This window comes from Pelodiscus sinensis, chromosome 1 (genome assembly GCF_049634645.1).
Source record: "Pelodiscus sinensis isolate JC-2024 chromosome 1, ASM4963464v1, whole genome shotgun sequence".
Taxonomy (NCBI): Eukaryota; Metazoa; Chordata; order Testudines; family Trionychidae; genus Pelodiscus; species Pelodiscus sinensis.
In genome coordinates this window covers 315,560,216-315,584,218 of record NC_134711.1, presented here as the reverse complement: position 1 = coordinate 315,584,218, position 24,003 = coordinate 315,560,216, and the positions used below count along the sequence as shown (strand labels likewise).

At 44.5% G+C, this 24,003-nt stretch overlaps 1 protein-coding gene across 6 annotated transcripts in view; it reads right to left on the bottom strand.

The window, feature by feature from the left end:
• TENM4 (teneurin transmembrane protein 4) overlaps positions 1-24,003 on the bottom strand; it is an 858,468-nt gene that overhangs the window by 627,859 nt on the left and 206,606 nt on the right. For 4 of the 6 annotated variants that reach the window (XM_075919469.1, XM_075919465.1, XM_075919468.1 and 1 more), the window contains exon 2: positions 14,306-14,391. The exons of the other annotated variants lie outside the window; for them this stretch is intronic. The gene's annotated coding sequence lies outside the window, so the exon portion shown is untranslated. The remainder of the gene's footprint in view (positions 1-14,305; positions 14,392-24,003) is intronic. 6 annotated transcript variants of the gene reach the window in all.

Sequence of the window (24,003 nt, the reverse complement as noted above, 5' to 3'; positions counted from 1 at the left end):
CCACATAAAAGCAAATGGGGAATCTTGTGAAAGGAGGGGGAGGGAAAGCCTGTTGAAAGAAGGCCTTTGTTCATCTACAGAACAGTTTTAGTTTGTGCAGGTAATAGCAGCACAAGCTACCCACTACCCCGCCAGTGAGTTTCAATCATGACTTAGAGAGACATTTTCAAAAATGCCTCAGTGACTTAAGAGCTACGTCCCTTTGAGATTTAGTTTCCTGAGTCACTGTTGGGAAACTTTACCCTAAAGCCCAGAACTTTCAAATTTCAAACATGGGCCAGGTTTTCAAACAAGCACAACTCAGCTCTGGGTCCCTGAACAGGTGTCTTTACTTTTAAAAGAAGTCTGCACCTTGGCTGTTCAGCTCTTTTGAAAATCTGGATGTTAGCATCACAGGAGGACTTGCTGGGTGCTGAACATGATGGACCAGATGGCCCTGATTCAAGTATCTCAATGGGAGCTGAGCTATTTATTTAAAAAATCTGGTCCGCTGTGCTGAACACTTGTAAAAAAAGTCCTAAGGGCCCAATCCAATGCCCACTGAAGTCAATGTCCAATATAGCATTCTTGTCAGTGGCTCCTGGCTCAAACCCCAGGGAACAGTAGTACCTGGCCCCTCTGCTGAGACGAATGGCAAAAGCATGTGTCACATGTGTTTGTATTTTTTGTGATTTAGACTCCTGTCCACTAGAACTGATCACCAAACTCATGTGACAGAGACACTGGTTCTCAAACTTTGCCACTGAACGGGCTGCATCTCAATAGAGACTGCCTCCTGGACTACGGCCTCTCAATCACGATCCAGAGAGAATCCCATGCCAACTATGACAATTCCTTTATTGGAAGAGTGAAATTTAATGTATTAGTCACTGTCTTTTAATGCTATTTAAAATCTGGAAATAAAAAGAGGAGGGAGCAGGTTGCAGCCAGCTCCTACAAACCACTCATATTCATGGGCCATAGTTGAATGACCTCTGACTGAGATCACAATTAACACAGGTTTAAAACAAACAAAAGGAAGTTTTTTCAGTCAACCTATGGAACTCCTTGCTAGAGGATGGTGTAAAGGTCAGGATTTTTACAGAATTCAAAAAGAGCTACATAAATTCATGGAGCTTAGGTCCATCAATGGCTATTAGCCAGGACAAGTAGGAATGGTATCCCTAGCCTCCGTTTTTCCAGGAATGGGATCACTTGATGATTACCTGTTCTGTTAATTCCCTCGGAGGGCACCTAGCATTGGCCACTGTTGGAAGACAGGATACTGGGCTAGATGGACCTTTGGTCTGACCCAGTATGCCCGTTCTTATGTTCTTAACATGTGACAATTGACCATATTTTGCTAGCTCACAGATACAAATTAGTGTAACGTTTTCCCATATACTGCACTGCGCTCCATCTTGGCAGATGCACAGACAGTCTCTGCTCTAATTTTAATACTAATCATCTTCAGTGAAAGACACTTCGTGTCAAAAAGTAGAAGACAGCTGCCTACACAGCAAGGGTAGGACACACGATGACGGATTTCTGAAGATTTGATAAAAGCTGCAACAATAAAAACGTGAAATATTGCCCCAGTTCTTATGCTTGCCTAATGAGAGAAGGAATAGGTCTGAGATATGTTGTATCATAAAATAAAGACACATGAGCTGGAAAGAAGTCATTTTTGCAAAGGGGGGATGTAGAGGGAAAGAGTAGGAGGGAATGAAAAGGGCGGAGCAACATTGTGACACAGAGACGTAATTATTTGGAGATGATGTGGCCAGGGATCTAACCTAAGTGGACGAAATTAAACTGGGCGATTAACTAAAGGAGCTGAGTTTACCCTGGCTCTCTGGAGCTGTTGAACTGGACCACAGACAGGGAAATTTACTAGAGTTCACACCAGAACTGCACACTCTGCCCTGAATAAAGGAAGGCGAATAGGCGCCCTTCCCTAGGAGTACACCAGATGATAAATTGTGACTCGGAGCTCTAATGCCTTTCCTGCTCCCATTTGCCATAGGGAGAGAGCTATTTACTAAAACTTTTTTTCATACAGATTACTGCCTCCTTCTGTGTGATGGTTGCTGACTGTAGCCAGCAAGTGTGGGGGCAGGGCATGGTACCAGCGCTTCTCATCTCTGTGCCCCCTCTCCCCCCAGCTTACTACCAGTATTGGGAGCATTAGGTGAGCAAAACTCCGAGGGGGTATATCATGTCATCTAGGCTTAGTCTACACTTGGCCAGGAAGGTCGGCTTAAGGGACATCATCCAGCTATACAAAATGTGTAGCTGAATTTGGCTTACCTTCAGCAGAGCCGCTGCAGCGTCAAAACTGCGGGAGGCCAATGGGAGCACACATTCTTCTTAGCTTCCTGTACTTCTGACAGAATGAGGAGTATAGGATACTGGCAGGGGCTGCCCTCCGTGTTCTATTTGGGGGTCTACTCTAGACCAGCTAAATCAAACGCTGAACGATCGACCTCCAGAAAGTCGATCTTCTCCATAGCATAGACAATCTCCTATATATTTGCTTAGTTTATAACAGGCAACATAAAAAGCACTAGCAATGTGAGTACCAAGTAACATTTCAGACAGACAATGACTGGTTTATGCTGCTCTATAGACTATACACTGAAATGTAAGTCCAATATTCATAATCCAATGTATTTATTTGAGAGTGATATGGTAAAAAGGAGAAAATCAGCCATTTTCTGTAATAAGGTGCTGTGACCCTTTTGTATTTTTATATTTGATTCTGTAACCAAGTGGTTTTTAAGTGAGGTGACAGTTGAAGTACGCAAGCCAACTCAGACTCCTGAAAGGGGTGCAGTAGTCTGGAAAGGTTCAGAGTGACTCATCTACCTTCTCAGGATTGGAATCTCTGAGGCAGAGCCAAAGTATGGAGAGGAGAAAAGAAGAGCGAACAAGACATTAAGATTTCATTATGCTCATCTCCGCCTCACTTAATCCTGACCTGGCCTATTTTCCTTTCCCTTCAAGAGCCCGAGATCCCAAAGATCTGATCTGTATTTCCTGAATGGAAAGCATGTCTTTGTCTCAAATGTCACAGGTACTCTGCAATGCTGGAAATGCCACAGAATATGCAGCGCAGCTTGGGATCATGTAGAATGAAAGTTATCTTTCTACACATATCGTAACATACCAAACGTTCTGACTGGATACTAATGCCCTGCCTAATTTAGCTGTTTCATGTGGCTTTATTTGGAAGATGATAAGCTAATGGCTGTGAATTTCTCAGAAGATTGTCAATGGCTCTCCACATCACACAGTTAACCTCCCTATATCCATGTCAACCACAGTTTCGCAAATATCCCCATATCACCCACCCGACAACTGAGTGCCACACAACTAGTTGTCAAACTCAAGATACATAAGCCACCAATGCCATATTTGAGTGTGGGGCACACACTCTGTGAATCTGCTCAAAGACAATCTCTAGAACAGTGTTTCTTAAACTGTGTTCTGTGGCACACCGGTGTGCCGCGAGGCAGTCGTAAGTGTGCTTTGGAGAACAGCAGAGTTCAAAATGGCCACTCTTAAAGAGGCAGGCAACCTTCTTTTTTTCCCACTCAATAACTTCCCCCCCCGACCTTTTTTTTTGTCAATAACTTTCCTCCCCCCTTTTTTTTGCTCAACACAAAATCCTTGGTGTTCCTCATTAAAAAAAAATATTGTTTTTTGTTCCTCGTTCTTAAAACATTTAAGAAACAATGCTGCTCTAGAATTATATTTCCAGTGTACCACACAACAGCCAATTCACGCAGCTGCTTTGGCTCCAGGGGAATTTCAAATACTGGTCCCTAAGCTAGCGAGAAACAACGGACTTCAAGAACAAAAGGGAGACAAAACATAAAGATGACTAAGAATGCAAGAGGAGGAAAATTGCATATTGTCCCACTTCCTCACTGAACTCTCCTTTTTAAGGATGTTTCTTTTCAAACAGAAGTGCTGCCCGCTCCGACTATTCTGGCAACTTCAGAGCCAAACCGGCCATTGAGGAGAAGAGCTCGAGTTCATTCATGCATTTGCTTTGGATGAAATACGGACAATTTATCATTATGAAATAGTAACGCAACTGCATCATTTTCCATTGAGAGTGGACTCAATGCATGCTGCCAATTCAAAACTAAGACAAGTGCTGGATACAGTGTCTTCCTCTTTTGGCCAGCTGCCATTCACACGTAAAATAAATGGCTGCCCCTACCTCAAAAAGCAGTTCAAATAAGGAGAAAATAATGAAGGTGCAAGACAAGGCTGAGAGGCATAGGGACAGAACACGGGATGTTTATTACCAAAGACCAAGATTTTCAAATGATTTTGGATGCCCAACTTGAGGCTTCTCAGAGGAGACCTGACTTTCAGAAAGGGCTGAGCACCACCCTCCGATAAGCCAGGCTTTTAAATATATCTCAAGTTAGCAACCCAAACACCCAATCATCATTCCTGTTGCAGGGGGATCTTGGGATTGCCACCCTCACTTCTGGGCTGCCTTCAGAGCTTCCTGGAGCTGCAGGAAGTTCCAAGAGGTAGAGGTAAGTCTGATCAGGTCCCTCTTCACACTGCCTGAGAAGTTTGAAGGGGAGGGACAGGTCCTTTCCTTCCCCTGGCCTGTTGGAGCTAGGAAGCCTCCTTTGATTGTGTACTTCTAGGAACAAGGAGACATCAGATTTCATGGGGAAGGGCTTATATATCAGTAAATGACACATGTTTCATGAAGTTGGTAGGGCCCTACCTCTGATGAACAGAAAAGGTTAATTTGCTATCTCCTTGAACTTCTCTGATCTTGCTATAGGAAATATCCTGAACATTACAAATGCTAAACTGAAGTGCACACATATATAAATCAATGGACAAGTTTAGGGCCCATTATGGTAGTTATGTGAAAAGTTCATAGTATTCATTTCTGACCTTATTTGAAATAGGGATGTTAAATATCGGTTAACTGGATAGTCGAGTAACCTCATAAATTCTTATAGGTTATTCGAGTATTCTATAGTCCCCTGGGGTGGGGCTGGTAGCCAGTGCATTCTGGCCCCACTCCCGAGGAACCCCCTGCCACTCCACGCTGCTGCTTCTGTATTAGAGGCAGCAGTGCGGGGTGCCAGGAGGGAGCTGGTCTGCAAGGAGTTAAGTCCCAGACCCAGCTCCCCTCGTGGACTGCCTGCCTGTTACCTCTTAAATGCTGAGCTGCAGCAGGGATAGGTCCTGGACCCTTCGCAAGCCAGGACTGAGAGAGGCTGCTGGCCATCCTGCTAAAAAATTTACTGGCAGAGGGGCGGGGGGTGGGGGGAGGGGAAATGCATGTAATCTATAGCATTAACCTATAAACCAATGACACTATTACATCCCTAATTTGAAATATGCTTAAAAAGACAGCTACTGCCCATTCACAACTGCATTTACAGGGCTGTGCAATCCAGCTCTGAATACCGACTATGGCATGAAACTTTCTACCTTGCGCTGTCAACAAAACTACTCATAAATCAGAGTTTGCCTTGTTTCCCTTAGAATGCCATTGGCTATAGACAGATGAAATAGGAATTATTATAGCCTTTCAAAAGAGCAGTAAAATTCTTAGGGGAAAATTATCCCTTGGTTGTACAACAGAGATTCCTGAACACAGCTCATATTAGAAAACACCCTTGTAACACTACCTTCAATAAAGAGGCACAACAAAACAAGTGCTTCTGAGGTCAAAAGAATGACATATGGCATCTCTGGAAGGCTGTTCAGTAAAGAATATGAATGCACCAACATGGCTGGTTACACTTGGGAATTTACAATGGGATGTCTAGGAACTGTTCTCTAACTTTTAATAACAGGGATTCTTTCCTGTTTCTTCTAGTTAGTGCGTGATGTGGCACAGAGATTTCTCTATATTCGCATCCTCTTGCATATCTCTATGTCAGATAGAGGTTCAGAGAGTGCGACAAATACTTCCCAACACTGGTCCACCGCCTGTGTGTACACCATGCGCCTGCTCCAGCACTCAGCAGCCATGCTGCCGCTATGCACTGGGTCCCATCGAGGAACCTGGCTCATGCTGCTGCTCTGGGCAGTCCTGTTGCCACGTATGGGGCTCCTGCAGCTGCGTGTGAGGCTCCTGCTGCCCTGTTGGGAAGCCCCGCTGCCCTGGCAACCTGCTGGGCTTTTGGGTGCTAGCCCTTGAGTGGGACTCTGTGGTCCTGGAACATCCATGGTCATACTGGACCACAGATGTTGCCAGACCAAAGAGTCCTGGTTAAGAGAGTTTCAACCTGTAGTATGTTTAAACAAGACTACTAAATTAGTTAGACAATGGGACACTGTATTCCCTTCCTCACTCTTCCGCAACTATTTCAGTCCAGATGGTGGGTTTTTTGGAATGTTATCAGCAGGAGAAAACTGGGAACTACAATGAAAATTGATCTGTAAATCTAATGGTAACAGTGGGCCCTCCCAGACCGATGCAGAATACATCTAGGCTACGTCTAGACTGGCATGATTTTCTGCAAATACTTTTAACAGAAATTTTTTCTGTTAAAAGCATTTGCAGAAAAGAGCGTCTAGATTGGCACGGACGATTTTCTGCAAAAGCACTTTTTGCGGAAAAGCGTCCGTGCCAATCTAGACGCGCTTTTCTGCAAAAAAGCCCCAATCGCCATTTTCGCGATCAGGGCTTTTTTGCGCAAAACAAATCTGAGCTGTCTACACTGGCCCTTTTGGGCAAAAGCTTTGCGCAAAAGGACTTTTGCCCGAACGGGAGCAGCATAGTATTTCTGCAAGAAGCACTGATTTCAGACAGTAGGAAGTCAGTGTTCTTGCGGAAATTCAAGCGGCCAGTGTAGACAGCTGGCAAGTTTTTCCGCAAAAGAAACTGCTTTTGCGGAAAAACTTGCCAGTCTAGACACAGCCCCTAGTGTGTCAATGCTATTGAAAAACATGACCAAGACTGGCCATAGGAATCAATTTAAAATAAATTCAAGAAAAACAAAATCACAAAGAAAGGGATGGAAGTGTCAAGTTGCCATGGAATCATTAAAAATAAAAAAATAAAAGCCAAGAGAAGATTGTGATTTGGAGGAGGTACCAAAGGATTCCTTTTCATCTGAGCAGGAGGTACTTAGACATCTGGAGTGGAGTAGGAAGGGCCCCTCACCTGCTGACCTCCTTGCTAGAGCAGGTGTTTGGAGAATGGGAGGAGCTTTGGGTTCATGTCTCCTGTTCACTGGCCAGAGTATCTGTGCCAGTGCAGAGGAGACTCATAATTTGCTGATGGTATGTGCAGATGGGGAAGGTACTATTGCCCCAGAGGGTGCAACTAGGAATTGGGACTTTCAAGTGTATTTCTGCAGAGTGGTGCCTTCCCAAGCTACTTCTAGGGTGGTCAGACTCTTCTGCTCAGTGGTGCCCCCACAATCACCACCCAGCATGAAGGGAACAAAGTGGGAGGGATCCTTTAGGTCATCACAGTCTAGGACTAGGGACTAGGATGGTGCAGCAATAAAAGAACAGCATCTTTCATGGGCTCAAATCCAGCCTGATGCTGGCATTGTCAGAGGAGCCTGAGGGAGCTAGGCACCCACATCCTATTGGAGGTAAATGATATTTGGGCTCCTAACTTCCTTTGGCCAAAAGCTATTGCCACCAGATGTCCATTCAGAGGCCTGAGAAGTTGGTGGTCTCTCCACTTCAGATGGTCGTGTGTCTATAGCACAAGAGCCACTGTTACATGTGCCACCCTTCTCAGCAGCAAGGCCAATGTTTGAAAGGGACTGAATTACTGTCCTTTGATCCCCCAGAATATTCCCACCCTCTACCCCCTCCCCTCCAAAAGGGTGAGGCACGCTGACAGAGCACCCTCGCGAACACTTGCTCTGCTGTAGCCTATATAGAACCTGTCCTGCGTGTAAAGGATGATCAGCTTTCAGGGCTATCAATCCAAGCACTCAATTCCCTTCCCCCTTCCCTCTTTTAAAACTGAAAATCTACCGATAAATCCCAACACGCGTTTGTGTAACCCAGATCAGTCAGTTATTTCTGTCTCACTCAGCATTCAGTGCTTAACAAGGCATATTTCACACTGCCCAGGCTCAGCCTTGTTAAGTGATGATGGCCGGCTGAGACAGGACGAAAGTCTCACTCATGCTGCCAGTGTTCTATTTCTAGGAGTTTGATGCACTAGACAAGCACCCAGAATATACTTGGTGTAAGAACAAATGAACAGGAAAGCCCCAAAGTCATTTGTTTTCTTTTATGGTACGCAGGAAGATGTATGAGAGAAAGGAACAACTGCTTATTAATCCCAACCAAACAGTCAGCTCCAGCTGAGCAAACTCTGTCATTGAGTGGACTGAATTGCTTAATCAGGGAAACAGACGGGGAGGCACTTTTCAGAGATGGAGACAGAAGCATTTTGCAAATGCCCTCAATTTGTACACCCCAGAAAGACAAAGCAGTTTGCATGAGGCACAGGGAATCTTTTTTTTACAAGCAAACTAATGTGAAGACAATTTAAAGCATTGCTACAGTGTTCCAAAGCTTCAGGGGGTAGCTGAGTTAGTCTGTACAGGATAAACTTAAAAAACAACAAATAGTCTGCTAGCTCTATTAGTATTCTACTGTTGCGAGAGCAGGACAGTCAGTGGAAACATCCTGATGATTTTGTACCAGCTGAAGATATTAGAGCACAAAGCAAAACCACACACACTCCTGTCCCCCACCATCCCCGAAAAGCACACCAAAGCTTTTCAACCCACACTCTCTCGTCATGGAAAGGAAATAGGAAACACACCAAAAGTGGTTCATGGGTGAAACTAGGGTGTTATGGTCCAGAAGGAGCAGAAGATTTGGAATGAAAACTGCTGTGAGGTTCTCCAAGGGAGTGTTCATTTGGTAGCTTTCTTCCCTTGGAGTTACTAAAGAACAATAACCCAGCCCGAGGGCTGTGAACACTGCTGGCTGTAGGCACTGTCCCTCAGAAGAAAGATATAGGCTCCTGGACACATGGGATCGTACAGAGCAAGACCGTGACATTGCCGAAGGCCAGAAGTAAGCTTTGTGGCTTCATCATTCTAGGAGCGGGGAAGCCACAACTCCCAGTCCTTTCCTAGCTACCCCATTGGTCCAGAGGCAACCAATCTTCTGGCTTTTTCCACTAACAGATTTCTTCACTTTCATGCTGGTTGGGGGAAGTAAGAGCCAAGGCTCCACCCACTTCACTGCTTCAGTGGCAGATATCTTAGCCTCCCTGTCTGGCATATGGAGCCTGCTATGCTATCATGCTTAGACTAGTGGAAGCCCATGTAATCACAAGGGAACGTCAGATGCCACTTCACTCTATGTGCAAGTGTTTGATGAAAGAGACAATTTTCCTTAAATGACCCAATCTTGCTTCTTGTTTTCACTAGAGAAATTTGATCTGAGTCACTAGTGCAAGGAGTGATTCCTCTATACTGAAGATGAGAATAGTTTTATAAGGATGATAATTTCAATAGCACCATGAGTGCACATAGTGCTGTACAAATATAGGGCTCTACCCTGCAAAAAACATGAAGACAATGGAAGTGTTCATGATAGCAAGCACATATATTTAAACCTGAGGAGTCACCACAGGTGGAAAACTGACAGAAATAAGTGCAGGATTAGCCCCCAAATCCCTTTCTCAAGGAGCTTCAATCCATATCCAGACAAATGCCAATCACCATGCAAAAGCTGCAGATACTCCGCACATCTCAGGAGCAGACTCTTTGGTTGTCATTCACGGAGATCCTTCTTTTGAAAGGTGCTACCGAGATGCAAGATTCTCCACTCAGGTCGCAGTCAAAGATGTTCCATTAGTTCCAGCAATACAGCTGGACCTGTTATCATCTTGATCACAAACAGGGTCAGAGCCAGAAGGAGGAAATTTTCAATGTTCAACGTATTGGCTGCTCTAGCTTGAGCTACAGGCATGAGTCTTCCAGGTGCCCGCTGCAGCAGATTCACATACACACAGCAGAGGGCGCAAGACACATTGATCAATGCGTTATGTAGGATAAAATACTAAATGGAAAGGTAATTAAAATCTACAGGTTTATTGATGTCCTAGTGTTGGCTGCCCAGTGAGTACCTGGATTTTTGCCAGCAAGAGACCTTCTGTGACCTGCATTACTGCAATGCCCCCTTCCTTTCTATATTTTTGTTTACTGGCCATCAAGTGTAACAGGCTCAGATAACATGAGAAGAGATAACCGGCGGGCGGATGCTTAGAATTACACTAGGATAACTGAGATCAGGATCCAGCTGGATGAGCAGCTAGCACAATAGACATGCAACGCTCTCAGAGGTTGAAGGAAGGAAGGAAGATGACAGAGGGTTCCCCCTCCCCCCAAAAAGGAGCAGGACACCACAGAAAAAGAGGGCAATGTTGATTATGTCACAAACTACAGGGGTTGGGGGGGCGAAAGGGGGCTGGATCTCAGACTGCTGCACTGACATCTGTTTCTCAGTGATATTAATGCAGCATCTCGCCAGTCATGAGAAAGAGAGGGAACCAGGCAGGAGTCAAGCTGTGAAGGAGCGGCAGCAGCTGCTACTGCAAAATGGCAGGAGGTGTGAAGAATTCTTCCTCGCTAAAGCAGCTCAGGTCTGAGAAAGCAGAAGTGGTTTAGGATAAGGGCCCTAAGAAGGGCTGTGTAGCTCTGGACAGAGACAGATTAGCAATCCTCTAGAAGAGTCTCATATCATCCTTCAGCAAAGAGGTTTTATAGTCATTCCACAGCACAGACTTTAAGACACTCGCAGCCATGCACAGATCAATGTCAGTGTTTCAAAGAGAACCCAGAGTGATGACTCCTACCTAGCACTGTGATACAAATTCTACACCGTACCAATGAAAGGCAGAACAAGTTGTTGCTCTGGCTCAAATCTTTGCTTCTTTTCCAGTCAAGCAGCTCAGGTTGGAAGCTGCAAACATGTTCCTCTTCATTTATGAAAATGCCAACACTTCCATGGGGGATAATTCATGCAAAACCTAGTGTCAGCCAAGGTGAACACCAGAAGAGATGGGTTACGATTTGGGATGTGGCTGGGAACTCCAGAAACCGGGGTTTAAATCCCTCCTCTGTCATAGACTCCATGCGTGACTTTGGGATGATTACTTATATTTGAATTTTTGAAAGGACTGAGCAGCTGGGGGCTCCTATGGGAGTCAATTATATAGTGACCAGATATAAACTGAGGGGGCTACCATTCATTACCTATGTTTCAAAATCTTGGTCTCATTTCCCTATGCCTTAGGTCCTCCCATATGTAAAACTGAGGTAATACTTGTTTCTCGTACTTTTTGTCTTCTTCATTTCAAGTGTAAAGGTGTATAAGGCAGAAACTGACCCTGATTATGTGTCTTTAAGTATATGACACAATGAAAATCCAATGTTTTTTGGGGTGTTTACAGTAATGCCACTTCAAGTTTTTCACCATTTTCCTCTCCAAAGCCTATATTCGCTGTCAGAAATAGTGACAATTTGCTACAACCGTGATTAACTGTGATTAATCGTGATTAATTTTTCAACTGCGTGACTGATTGTGATTAATTTTCAATTGCTTTGACAGCCCTAAAAATACTGCAACTAGGAAAAAATCATGACTAACCTAAAACAAAAAAATGTCATGTCAAAGTTCAACATGCCTTTGAGAGAATCATTTCTGACGAAATGCAGATTGTCTCACTTTGTTCAGTGTTAAAAACCATTAAAAAAATCTTTCATTCATTATTGAAAATAACCCCATTTCCCACAGTACAAATTCCTATAAAACAATAATCCTGATTCTGATTTCACTTATATTGGTGTAAATCATAAGCAACGCCACTGGAGTCTATACCAGTTTTACACCAACATAACTCTTTAAAGGAAGATCAGGATCAGGCCTGTTAGAGTATGCTTCAATTTCTAAGATTCCCTTAATGCTCAGTACTCAGAATGGCTCCTATATTGATAGAGCATCAGAGTGAAATGTCATATTTGCTTTGTTATTTGCAGTGTTTTGTACCCATGTTGGATCCAGGATATCACAGAGACAAGGAGGGTAACTAGAGAGATATGGTAAAATCTTTTATTGGCCAGTTCCTGTTGTGAAAAGGACAAGCTTTCAAGCTTCCACAGAGCTCCTCTTCAGGTCTATGAAAGATACTCAGAGTTCTTTGTAGCTCACAAGCCTTTCTCTTTCACCAAGAGAAATCGCTTCAATAAAATATCGTATTTCACCCTCCTTGTGCTTCTAATATTTGATGTTTCAGGCTGAACCTCTCTGGTGTGGGAGTCTCTGGTCTGGCAACATCCATAGTCCAGCAGGACCATGGGACAGAGCCCCTAGGCCAGAGAGCCCCTGTACTAGAGAGCTGGGATCATCTGAGAGTCTCGTGGCAGGGGGGCCGGCGGCCAGGAGCCCGGCCAGGGCTGGGAGTGGATGGCCAATAGGCTAGAAGCTGGGAGCAGAGGCGGTCCAGTGGCCACAGTTCCAGTGGCCAGGACCCTGGCCTGTGTCGGGAGCGGAGCCAATCTGGAGACCAGACACGAAGCTGATACAGAGGCAGGGGGGCTGGTGACCAGGGAGCAGTAAGCATGGTGGGGCTGGAGCAGAGCCTGGCTGGTAACCCAGGGGTAGAAAGCCCGGCAAGGGCTGGCAGCAGAACCTGGGCTGGGCCCAGTGTGATGCTACACCAGCAGCAGGATCAGTTGCCAGGAGGGAAGGCCAGGACCTTTCTGGACCTCCTTGGCCCAGCAAACTTCCTCCTTCGCTACCTGTCGGGTCCCACAGATGCCAACTAGGGAGGTACAACCTGTAGTTTACTTTTATTAATTGGGACTTGCTTAAGCTCACAAGTAAACCACATAAAACAAATACAAATCTTAATTAAACAAAGGTAGAGGCATCTGAACAAAACCCAATGCAAGTACATTTTTAGCATTTTAAAAATATCTTAATGAAAACTTTTTTTTTTTTGGTAGTGGAAGTGTTTAAAAAACTTGGCCACTACAAACAAAATCATGCCTTTATCCAAATATATTTTATCTTCATCATTACAGATAACACCTACATTTGCTTTCAGTGCAAAGGATTAAAGAAATATTATAATCTTTGTAATTAACTAGGGCTTGAGCTTCCACCATTAAAGTTAGTGAAGCTTTTCTAAGGTCTTTTGTCCTGAACTGAAATCTGCAGCTATGCATTGGGTGTGTTTCCACAGACTCCCATTCAATCCAAGGCGGGCTCTGTGTTAGCTGCAACACAGTAGATCACAACATAGGATTGTGGTCGGTCAGTTTCCCCTGCTATGTGCTTGGGTCTTTTTACACAGCAACAAAAAGAGAAAAAGAAAATAATGAGACAAAATAAAGTAACTATCGCACCACAGACATTGCCATGGGATGCGTGCCGGGGCAGGTGTAGGACTTGGCGCTGATTGTAACTCATTTTTAAACAAATAACATTTAAAGTCCCTTTAGTGTTCCCCTATGGCACCATCCATCCAAGCAGCAGCATTAACACAGTGTGAGAGAACAGAAGGAATTCACATATCATGGTGATGAATGTGGAGTAAGAAAACTCACGAGGACAGAAAATGAAACTGACCGTTCTAGTTCACTGTTTAAGCTCAGCAGAATGCACACCCACACTCTGGAGCCAAAATGGTATAAAGTCCTTTCAAAGGTCTTTATGAAAGATGGTCCAGTAGTTAGGGCCCTAGTCTAGGGCTTGGAAAACCCATGTTCAATGCTGTGCTTTGCCACAGACTTCCCATGTGATCTTGGTACAGGCAATTGGTCTTTCTGTGTATCAGTTCCCCATCAGCAAAATGGGGATAGTAGTACTTCCATGTCTCACAGTGTTTTATTTCAAAAATAAAGATTATGAAGCACTCTACAATCTGCTAATGAAAATCTTTATGTAAGAAAAAGGCATTGCTGTTATTTGTAATAATCTAGAGCAGTAACACAGGTAAGGAAAACATTTAAGGGCATGATATGAAGTCAATGGAAAGAAACCTGTTGATTCCAAAAGACTTAGGATCATGCCCCAACTACCAGACTTCATCCATTTGTTCTCCATTTTAGGGTTATTGTTGATAGTGTCAAACAGTATTATAATAAATAAGGAACAAATAATATATGAAATAACTTTAAACAAATATTTCATATATTTCAGAATCCTCCCCTGAAAAGCAAAACAAAACCAACAACACTTTTGGGGGAGCCATTCACTAAAATTGCCATTCTTTTTGAGAGGCTTTTTCACTGCTGGGGTCTGACAACTTTGTTCTACTGTTATGACTTACATTCACAGATCCTGTGGGGTCTAAATGAAGCTGAAGGATTAACTGCAAACAGATGCCTGCCCACTTTTCTTTGCCACAGGGTTTTCCTTTTGAAAAAAAAACACAATAAAAATCTATATCATATTAGGGAAGTCAAAATTCAACCTATAAGAACACATGTCAGGCATGCCACACCTGGAAATTCCATCTCTTGTTTTGGTTACATTTGCACATAATATATGCACAGCTCGACATGATTAACAGACAGGAAGCAAGCGCTATGATTATGCAGGATTTGGTAATTAAATCCACCAAGGATAATGATGCTGACCTTCCCATTTGGAAATAAACTAGGCATTCAGATTGTAAGTGGTTTTGTGTTAACTCTAACAGCACATACGTGTCTATGCTGAGATACAGCTGGAAGGAGAGGTAAATAATGATTGCACAGAAGTAATGCTATTTATGGGAGCAGTTCCTAGACCATATAACACCCAGATTTTAAATTATGGAGGCTCTCATTTTCACTAATACACATTCTTTGCTGATACACTTGGGCCATACTCTCGCAGACATTAAGAGACAGCATCCAGCTGCAGTGTGGAAACAGCATTGACCACTTTGCTACGTCAGTTCAGGACAGTTGAGCCGTGTCTGGCTATTTCAACGGGGATGTTTGTTGTTCTTTATTCTGCCTTTTGCTTTTGATGGTGTAATACGCCATCAGACAAGCTGAAACATTGGGTGACAGCAGAGAGAACAGTCACGTGTTTGTTTCCCTCACTGTGGCCATAAGGCTCTGCAATGCATATTGATTTAAATGCTAGCCATGGAGTGCAGTCATTGTTTAGGTGAGTGGCTTCTTGAAAACTGCCTCTTTCAATCACTACTTATGTGTCGGCCGCCCGATGGTGCCAGCCCAAATCCAAGTGAAGTCAATGGAAGTCTTTCCATTGATTTCAGTGGGCTTCTGTATAAGACCCATAATATTGCTGCCAATGGAAGTACCCTATGTGGACAAGTTTAAAGTAAGGATATCACAGACCCAACCTTGGTATTCCCATGCTTCTCAGCTTAGCTATGAGAACGCATGTGCTGGGTGGGACACACCACACAACCATCAACGGAGCACTCATTCACCAAGACAGACAGACTGCAGTAGCCATGACAGGAAGGAGACACACAAAAGGTGCCCTTCTGGCAGAGTGGTACAAGACGACTACAAAAATAAAAAAAGGAAACACCACATTGTGCTAGAAGGACTGACTGCTAGAATTAAACAACTGGAGAATACAGTCGGAGAATTTACCCAGGAATCCTATCCCTGCACTGAAATCCTCTTCTCTTCTTAAATTTTGTAAGCACAAGAAACTGACCTAAGGAATGCAAAACTTTTCACCTGGAGATTGCCCACTTATGGTATGTCTACACTACCCCGCTAGTTCGAACTAGCGGGGTAATGTAGGCATACCGCAATTGCAAATGAAGCCCGGGATTTGAATTTCCCAGGCTTCATTTGCATAAGCGGGGCGCCGCCATTTTTAAATCCCCGCTCGTTCGAATCCCGTGCCGCGCGGCTACACGCGGCACGAACTAGGTAGTTCGAACTAGGCTTCCTAGTTCGAACTACCGTTACTCCTCATTCCACGAGGAGTAACGGTAGTTCGAACTAGGAAGCCTAGTTCGAACTACCTAGTTCGTGCCGCGTGTAGCCGCGCGGCACGGGATTCGAACGAGCGGGGATTTAAAAATGGCGGCGCCCCGCTTATGCAAATGAAGCCTGGGAAATTCAAATCCCGGGCTTCATTTGCAATTGCGGTATGCCTACATTACCCCGCTAGTTCGAACTAGCGGGGTAGTGTAGACATACCCTTATTGCTCTATTTGCAAGCAAGATACTACACTGTGTTCACTATAGTATATCTATGTTTCACAGTAAATGTGCACAAAAACACACTTTCAGCTCATTAAAGTACTCCCAGGACAGAGACTCTGTGTGGCTTCAGGAATCCTAATGGGAGACTGCAGTCACCAGTTCAAATCCAAATCAGTCTAGTGTTTACACAAAGGCATTACTAGCTGCTGGCTGTGTGCTGCCCTCTGTGAAATGAACTGGGGATTTCACTGAAGGTCCAAGCGATCAAACATGCATTGTCACCAAAGAAGAAATAGATGTAAGGAGCATAAAAGTTAACGCCTCTCTCTGAGACAGACCATCACTGTTCTCTGAGCAGGACTCAAGTCCTCAAACAAGAAGATGACTGTCAGGCTCTCTCCCCTGTAAGCTCATGGAAGCAACTCAGTTCTAGAGAAGCATCACTCAACTGAAAGGCCAAAGAGCATAAGAGCTTGAACACTAAACTGATCCCTCACAGATCAGCACAACCCTCAGATTTTGAGTAGGCGAAGCAAGGGTGAAGGGAACTCAAATGCAGGTGATGTAAATGATATTCAGAACAGAGTTATAGGCCAGAAAGTCTAACTGTCTTGTTCTATGTGGCCTTGGTAGGGGCTTAGATTTGTGGTAAAGCCACCAAAACCTCTCTTCTCCTCTTCCACAGCAGCCACTGACTCACAACTAGCCAGTCTTTTCCAGACTGCAAATTTCGTCTTCAGAATGCCCACACCCTACCCCAGAGTCTGCCTCTGGGAGAAGATCCCTGAATCTACAGGGGCCTCTGCACACAGCCAGAAAGAGACACAAAGCCCAAGATGGCACATGTTCCTCTTCCATTCCCAGACCTCAGTCCACTGACAAAAGCAAGGGAACACTTGGCCTTCCTGCCGAGTAAAAGACTTCTGAGACCAGCTGGCTTCCTTCCTGGCAGAGTCAGGAGGAAGCTATCTGCCTCTCAATGCATGCAATAGGTCAGCCAGAATTCAAGAGACAGTTTCTGAATCCAACAAACTTAATCAGCCACCATCCAATTATGTCTAATATTGAATAGGATGACTGAAAGAACAGCAGTCGCTTCCCGCTCCTTTGTCCATCACCAATCCCCTGGATCCATACAAGGCTTGAGGCCAAGACATCAAACATAAATAGTTCAAGCTGATAGAGGACTTGCTCTTGTTCATGGGCCCAGCAGTGCTGGAACTATTTTTATGGGGTGGAAAAGGTGCTGAGAGCTACTGAAACAAATTATAAACCCTGGATGTAAAGGAAACCACTTCATGCCGGGGGATGAGGCAGCACCAGCATCATCCCTCGTCATAGCATCTCTGCATGGGCCACTGGGAGACAGCTCTTCTGATATCACCATGCCTGTCCACAGCAACTGATACTGTTGCTCATGGGATATTGCTGTCCCACCTCAAACAAACAGCAGCGGGAATCAGTGAGGTGTTGAGATGGAGTGAAACCGATTTTTAGGACTGTATCCAGGGAACAGAAATAATTGTTTCCTCTTCATCTAGGCCAGGGGTGGGCAATAGCCTCTTTAATCTGGTTCATGCGGCACTTCCTGCCCTTCCACGTGTTGCCTGGGAGTTGGGGACACACAAGCCCTTTAAATAGGAACAGCTGAAAGGGCGCATGCCTCCCCGGCAATGTGTTAATGGTGGGGCCAGGAGCTGTGAGCCCTTTCAACGGATTATATTTAAAGAGCTCATGGGAAAGATGCGGGCCCTTCAATAGAAGCAGTTGAAAGGACTCGCGGCTTCTGGTCCCTTCACTAGCGCATTGCCTGGGAGCCACGAGCCCTTTAACTTGCTTCTATTTAAATAGTTTGCGCCTGCTGGTAGGCTGCCAGGCAATGCGTTAGCAGATGCCGGCAGATGCAAGCCCTTTAAATAGAAACATTTGAAAGTGCCCATACCTCCCCAACACTCCCAGGCAATGCGCTGGGGGGCCGGGAACTGTGAACCCTTTCAACTGCTTCTATTTCAAGGGCTCGCCTTTTCTCCACGGCTGCTAAGGTGCAAGCCCTTTAAATAGAAGCAACTGAAATGGCTCGCAGCTCCCGGCCTTGCCAGTTGCCTGGGAGCTGCTGGCACCTGTGTCTATTTAAAGGCCCCTTCCCCTTCCGCCAGCCCACGACCACTTCGAACATTTTTGCAGTGGCCCCCCCCCTTCAAAAATTATTGCCTGCCCCGATCTAGGTGCTGCATGGACACCCATCATCACCACCCCTGCGAGTCTCGCAATTTTAAATAGATTTAGCCTGATAACACCCCTGCGAAGTAGGGCAGTGCTACTATTCCATTCCACAGACGGAGAACCACAGCACAGACATACTAAGTGATGTGGCCAAGATCTAGCACTCTACCCACAGGATCATCCTTCCTTTCCTCCCCCATCCTCCCACATATATTTAACAACTATAGGAAGCCACAGAGGCTTCCTATTACAAGACACTATGAAGAACAGACTGAGAGAGACAAGTTGACTCATCTCCCCTTAGACAACACTGCAACCCAGATATCTTTGTATCCAGCTGAGACCAACAAGAGGATAAGAACATAAGAACAGCCATACCGGGGCAGACCAATTGTCCTTCTAGACAAGGCTCCTACCTTACAACAGCAGCTGATGCCAGATGCTTCAAAGGCAATGAACAAATTAGGGCAACTTATCGAATAGGAATGTAAAGGGTTAACCAGTTATCCAATAAGAATTAGCCTTACTGGCATGCTTGTGTGTGTGTTCATCCATCGAGGTCGATGAGGACCACCCAGTGTCATCAGTTTGGTTGGGGGTGGGTTCGGAGATGGCCGATTAGTCCAATCCGAGCCCGAAATTGATGGAATTGATGGTTACAGTGGGGACATGAAAGACCGCTGAATAGACTTGTGGCCCCACCCTCGCCGGAGCAGACCATGACATGGCATGCCCAGCCAGTCTGGAGCAGAACCCACCGCAGGATCCCAGCCCTCCAGGATTAACTGGTTACACATACTGGTTAACTGGTTAACTTTATAAACAGGAATGTACATCCCTTTTGTCGAATGATCCCCTGGTTCTTGTGATATGTAGAGGGGTAAATAACACCTCCTTATCCACTTTCTTCATCCCAGTCATCATTTTGCAGATCTTTATCATACATCCACCGTTAGTTATCTCTTTTCTAAGGTGAACAGTCCTGGTCTTTTTAATCTCTCCTTGTATGGAAGTTCTATCATAGGCCTAAACAAACCTAACACATCTATTTTGGAGATGGAACAAGCAAAACTGTATGCAGTTTTCAAGTAGTCATTGTGCCCTGAATTTATACAGTGACATTACGTCATTTAAAGTTTTTAGAGAATATCCACTGTGATTCCAAACTCTCTTCTTGAGCTTAAACCCTATTATTGTGTATGTGTGGCTGGGATTATGTTTTCGAATGTGCATTACTTTACATTTATCAACACTGAATTTCATCAGCCATTTTCTTTTCCAGTCACCCAATTTTGCGAGGTCCCTTAGTAATGCTTCCCAGTCAGCTTTGGACTTTACTGAACAATTTTGTATGATTGTTTTCAAACTTTTCCTCCGCACTGTTTAGCCTTTCTTCCAGATGATTTGTGAATATGTTGAATATTACTGGTCCAAGTACAGAGCCTGGAGGACCCTGCTATTTATCACTCACTAGGGTGAAAAATGACCATTTATTCCTACCTTTTGTTTTCTGTATTTTAACCAGTTACTGTTCCATAAGAGCACCTTCCCTTTTATCCCATGTTGCCTATTTTGTTTAAACAAAGTTTGTAAAGGGAAACCATGTCTCTCAAATCTATCAGAATTCTTTGAGAGGGTCAGCAAACATGTGGACAATGGTGATCCATTGGATATAGAGTATTTGGACTTTCAGGATATGTCTACATTGCATTCCTCTTTCGAGAGAGGAATGCAAATGCATGTGAGTGAAATTGGAAATGAAGTGCGGATTTGAATTTCCTGTGCTTCATTTGCATAATTGCGTCCGGGCGCTATTTCAAAATACCCTATTTCGAAAAAAGAAACGCTGTCTAGATGTGGTTATTTCAAAAGAAAACCCTTAAGGGTAATTTCAAAAGAAGGGTTTTCTTTTGAAATAACTGCATCTAGACAGCGTTTCTTTTTTAGAAATAGGGTTTTCCAAATAGCACCCGGATGTGATTATGCAAATGAAGCATGGGAAATTCAAATCTGCGCTTCATTTGCAATTTCATTCACCTGCATTTGAATTCCTCTCTTGAAAGAGGAATGCAGTGTAGACATACCCTCACTGACTTCTGCTGCAGCCTTTCAAGCTGTAACCTCACAGCTTTTGTGATGTGAGGAGAACAATACTGAAAATACCTGCCACTCCGTGGTGAGCTGAGGGTTAATTCATTAACACTCACAAAGTGCTTTGGAGATGGAAAGTGCTACACTGGTGTGGAGTTGCAAGTATTTTAAATATGCTAACTGTTATTACTGAACCTGGATTCACACCCAGAGAGCACAGATACCCAGTTAGAGAAGCAAATGGGATGGGAAACTAATGCTGGTTTCTAGAAATGTGTCCAACCTGACTGCATAGCAGTGGACTCCAAAGAATGAGCAATGTCTTTAGGCTCTGTAAATCTGTCTTTAGTGTCCTCTGACTTTTTTGCTCTATGGGAAGTGCTGCAAGACTTTCTGGCAAAGTGCAGAAACGTGTATGGTTTTAGAGTGGTGGGAAGGGCAGCAATCTTCCCCAGCACACCTTCACTAATCAACTGAAACACATACATAATTAACTAATTAATTAGGTGCAGAAGACATTTTGGGAAAATGAGGGTCTCTGTCCACTTTCAGTAGTGATGCTTTCAACACAGCACTGAGAGGAAACGCATTGTTAATTCCAGATGGCGCAGATCTGTAATAAGGCATTCTGGTTAGATCTTGTATTTCTTATTCTCTAGTTTGTCTAGAATACATATTGGAAGGCCAGGAGTTCACTCCATATGGAATGCCACGAGGCCATAAAGGAGGGCAGAACCTTGTGTTCAAGGACAGGAGAGACTTAGCCAGGAGCTCCATCTGTCAAAGGGAATGTTCCTTCACCAGAGCAGGAAGCAGCAGCTCACATCTGCAACTTAGCATCACCTGTACAGCATGTTTTGTCTCTCCCAAGCTTCCTGGCAAATGCATTGTTTCCTGGCTCCATCCTCTTGGACAAACTAACCTCCTTTGCATCAGAGAGGGAAGTCCAGTGACAAGTTCTAAAATCACAGGTGGCTAAATAAGATGCGACAATGTGATTCGTGTGATCTGATATCATAAAGATAGGTGATTGTAGCAATGTAAATTGGAGGGCCTGATCCTCCTCTCAGTAAAGTCAAAGAAAATTTTGACTTTACTCTGAGGGAGTACAAGCAAACCCTCAATTCAGATATTCAGAATCATAGAACACTAGAACTGGAAGGGACCTCAAAAGGTTAACAAGTCCAGTCCTCTGCCCTCATGGCAGGACCAAGCATCATCTAGATCAGGGGTTCCCAATCTTTTTCGGTCCCCGTACCCCATTGGCTTTTAGTATACCTTCCCGTACCCCCATTCAATATGAAAGGAAATACATTCTAGATTCTAGAATCCACAACTTTTTTCGCTAACACTACTACTTTTGGAATATTTCAATTAGGATAATCTAGTTATTTACCAAATATTCCCCGTATCCTCTTGACAAGCTTCTCTTACTCCCTGGGGGTACGCATACCTGAGGTTGGGAACCCCTGATCTAGATCATCCCTGGCACGTGTCTATCCAACCTGCTCTTAAAAATCTCCAATGAAATTATTTCCAAATAAATTATGATACTCAGAAATTCAGAGATTATATGGCCAGAAAGAATATTGTGATAATATATCCCGACCCCTTATATAATACAAGCCATAGGACTTCCTTGAATTAGTTCCTGTTCTACCTACAGCATGTATTAGAAAAATAATCCAATCTTGATTCAAAAATTTCCATCCCAACCTAGATAAGCCATTCCAATGGCTAATTAACTTAACTTAAAAATGTGTTCCTTATTTCTAGTCTGAACACGTCTAGCTTCAACTTCCAGCCACTGGGCCTTATTACACCTTTGCCTGCTGGAATGAAGAGTCCTGTTATCAAATTTCTGTTCCCCATCTAGATACTTAATTGACTGTTATCCCATCACCCCTTACTCATCGTGGTTAGGCTAAACCAGTGGTCTCCAGCCTTTTCAAAGTACAGGATCACTTTTTGAATTGAAGCGCTATCCAGGATCTTCCTCAAACCCAAATAGCTTTACTCCCCTTCCTTTCCCAATGCTACTCCAAGGTCCACTCTTGCTTCACCCTTCTCTGAAGCCCCACCCTGCTCACTCCCTCCTCCCTCCTTCTCAATCACTTTCACCAGGCTAGGGCAGGGGGGCTTGGGCTAAAGAGTTCAGAGTGTGGGAGGGGCTCCAGGCTGAGCCTAGGGCACGGGTACAGCCAGGGGTTCAGGCTGAAGGATCTGGGAAGGAATTTGAATCTTCGTCTGAGCACCACTTACCTGAAGTAGCTCCTGGGTCATGGCGCACAGCAGGGCTCAGGCAGACTCAACCTCCACTCTGGCCCTGTGCCACTCCCCAAAGCAGCTAGCATGTCAAGCAATGGCTCCTGGGAGGGAGTGGCAGGTGGCCTTGTGAACTGTCCCCCGTATCAGGCACCATCCCCACACCTCCCACTGGTGAGAAACAGGGAACCACAGCCAATGGGAGCTGCGGTAATAATTCCTGCAGACAAGGGCACTGCGTGGAGACCCCATGCTCTGCCTCCTCTAGGGACCGCAGGGACATTGCCAGTTGCTTCCAGGAGCAGCACAGGGCAAGGGTGGGAGGACTGTTAGCAACCGATCTTCTGATTGGCTGCTGGAGCCTCCAGGAGATCAAGCCCGATTCCTGGAGACTCCTGGCCAGTGTTCTACACATGGATGTAAAAAAATTAGAGGGAATGAATTTTGTTACGTACACCAGTAGCAAGGAAATGCACAGATGTGCACCACCAGTAGAAACTAAAAACCTACATATTATATTTTTTAAATGTTACCATTGGGATAATTACTTCAGCCACGACAGGTTAGGCATTTTAGAACTCACAACTCAAAGCATTAAATGTAAGCATAAGAAAGAAATAAAAATTATGAAATGCACTGACCAATCAAAAACCGAAAAGAACACATTGTGAAAGAATTACATGAAGTAACACCACCACAAATAGGTTGGGAGGTGAGTGGGAAAGATGGAGCAGAGACACCGGGGCTATGTCTACACTGCAGGCTTCTTGCACAATAACTTTTTGCGCAAAAATTCTTGCGCGAGAGCGCGTCCACACTGCCATGTGCTTTTGCGCAAGAGCGTCCTTGGCAGTGTGGACGCGCTCTTGTGCAAGAAAGCTCTGATGGCCATTTTAGCCATAGAAACCCTTGTTCCCGTCCACACTAGCCTTCTAGGTTCTTGCGCAAAAAGGCTTATTCCTTGTGGGGAGAGGAATAACTCTTGTGCAAAAATCCCTCTCTTCTGACAATCTACTGTAAACTTTCTTGCGCAAGAATGGACTTGTAGCGTGGACGCTCCACAAGTTTTTGTGCAAGAACAATTGTTCTTGCACAAGAAGCCTGCAGTGTAGACATAGCCACAGTGTGTGAAAGTGACTGAGATTCTCATTGCTGAGCACATTCAGATGTAGGAGCAAATGCCAGCAAGCTCTCTCCATTCCAAGCTCTGCTGGGTACGTCTAGACTACATGGCTCCGTTGACGGAGCCATGTAAAATAGTTTA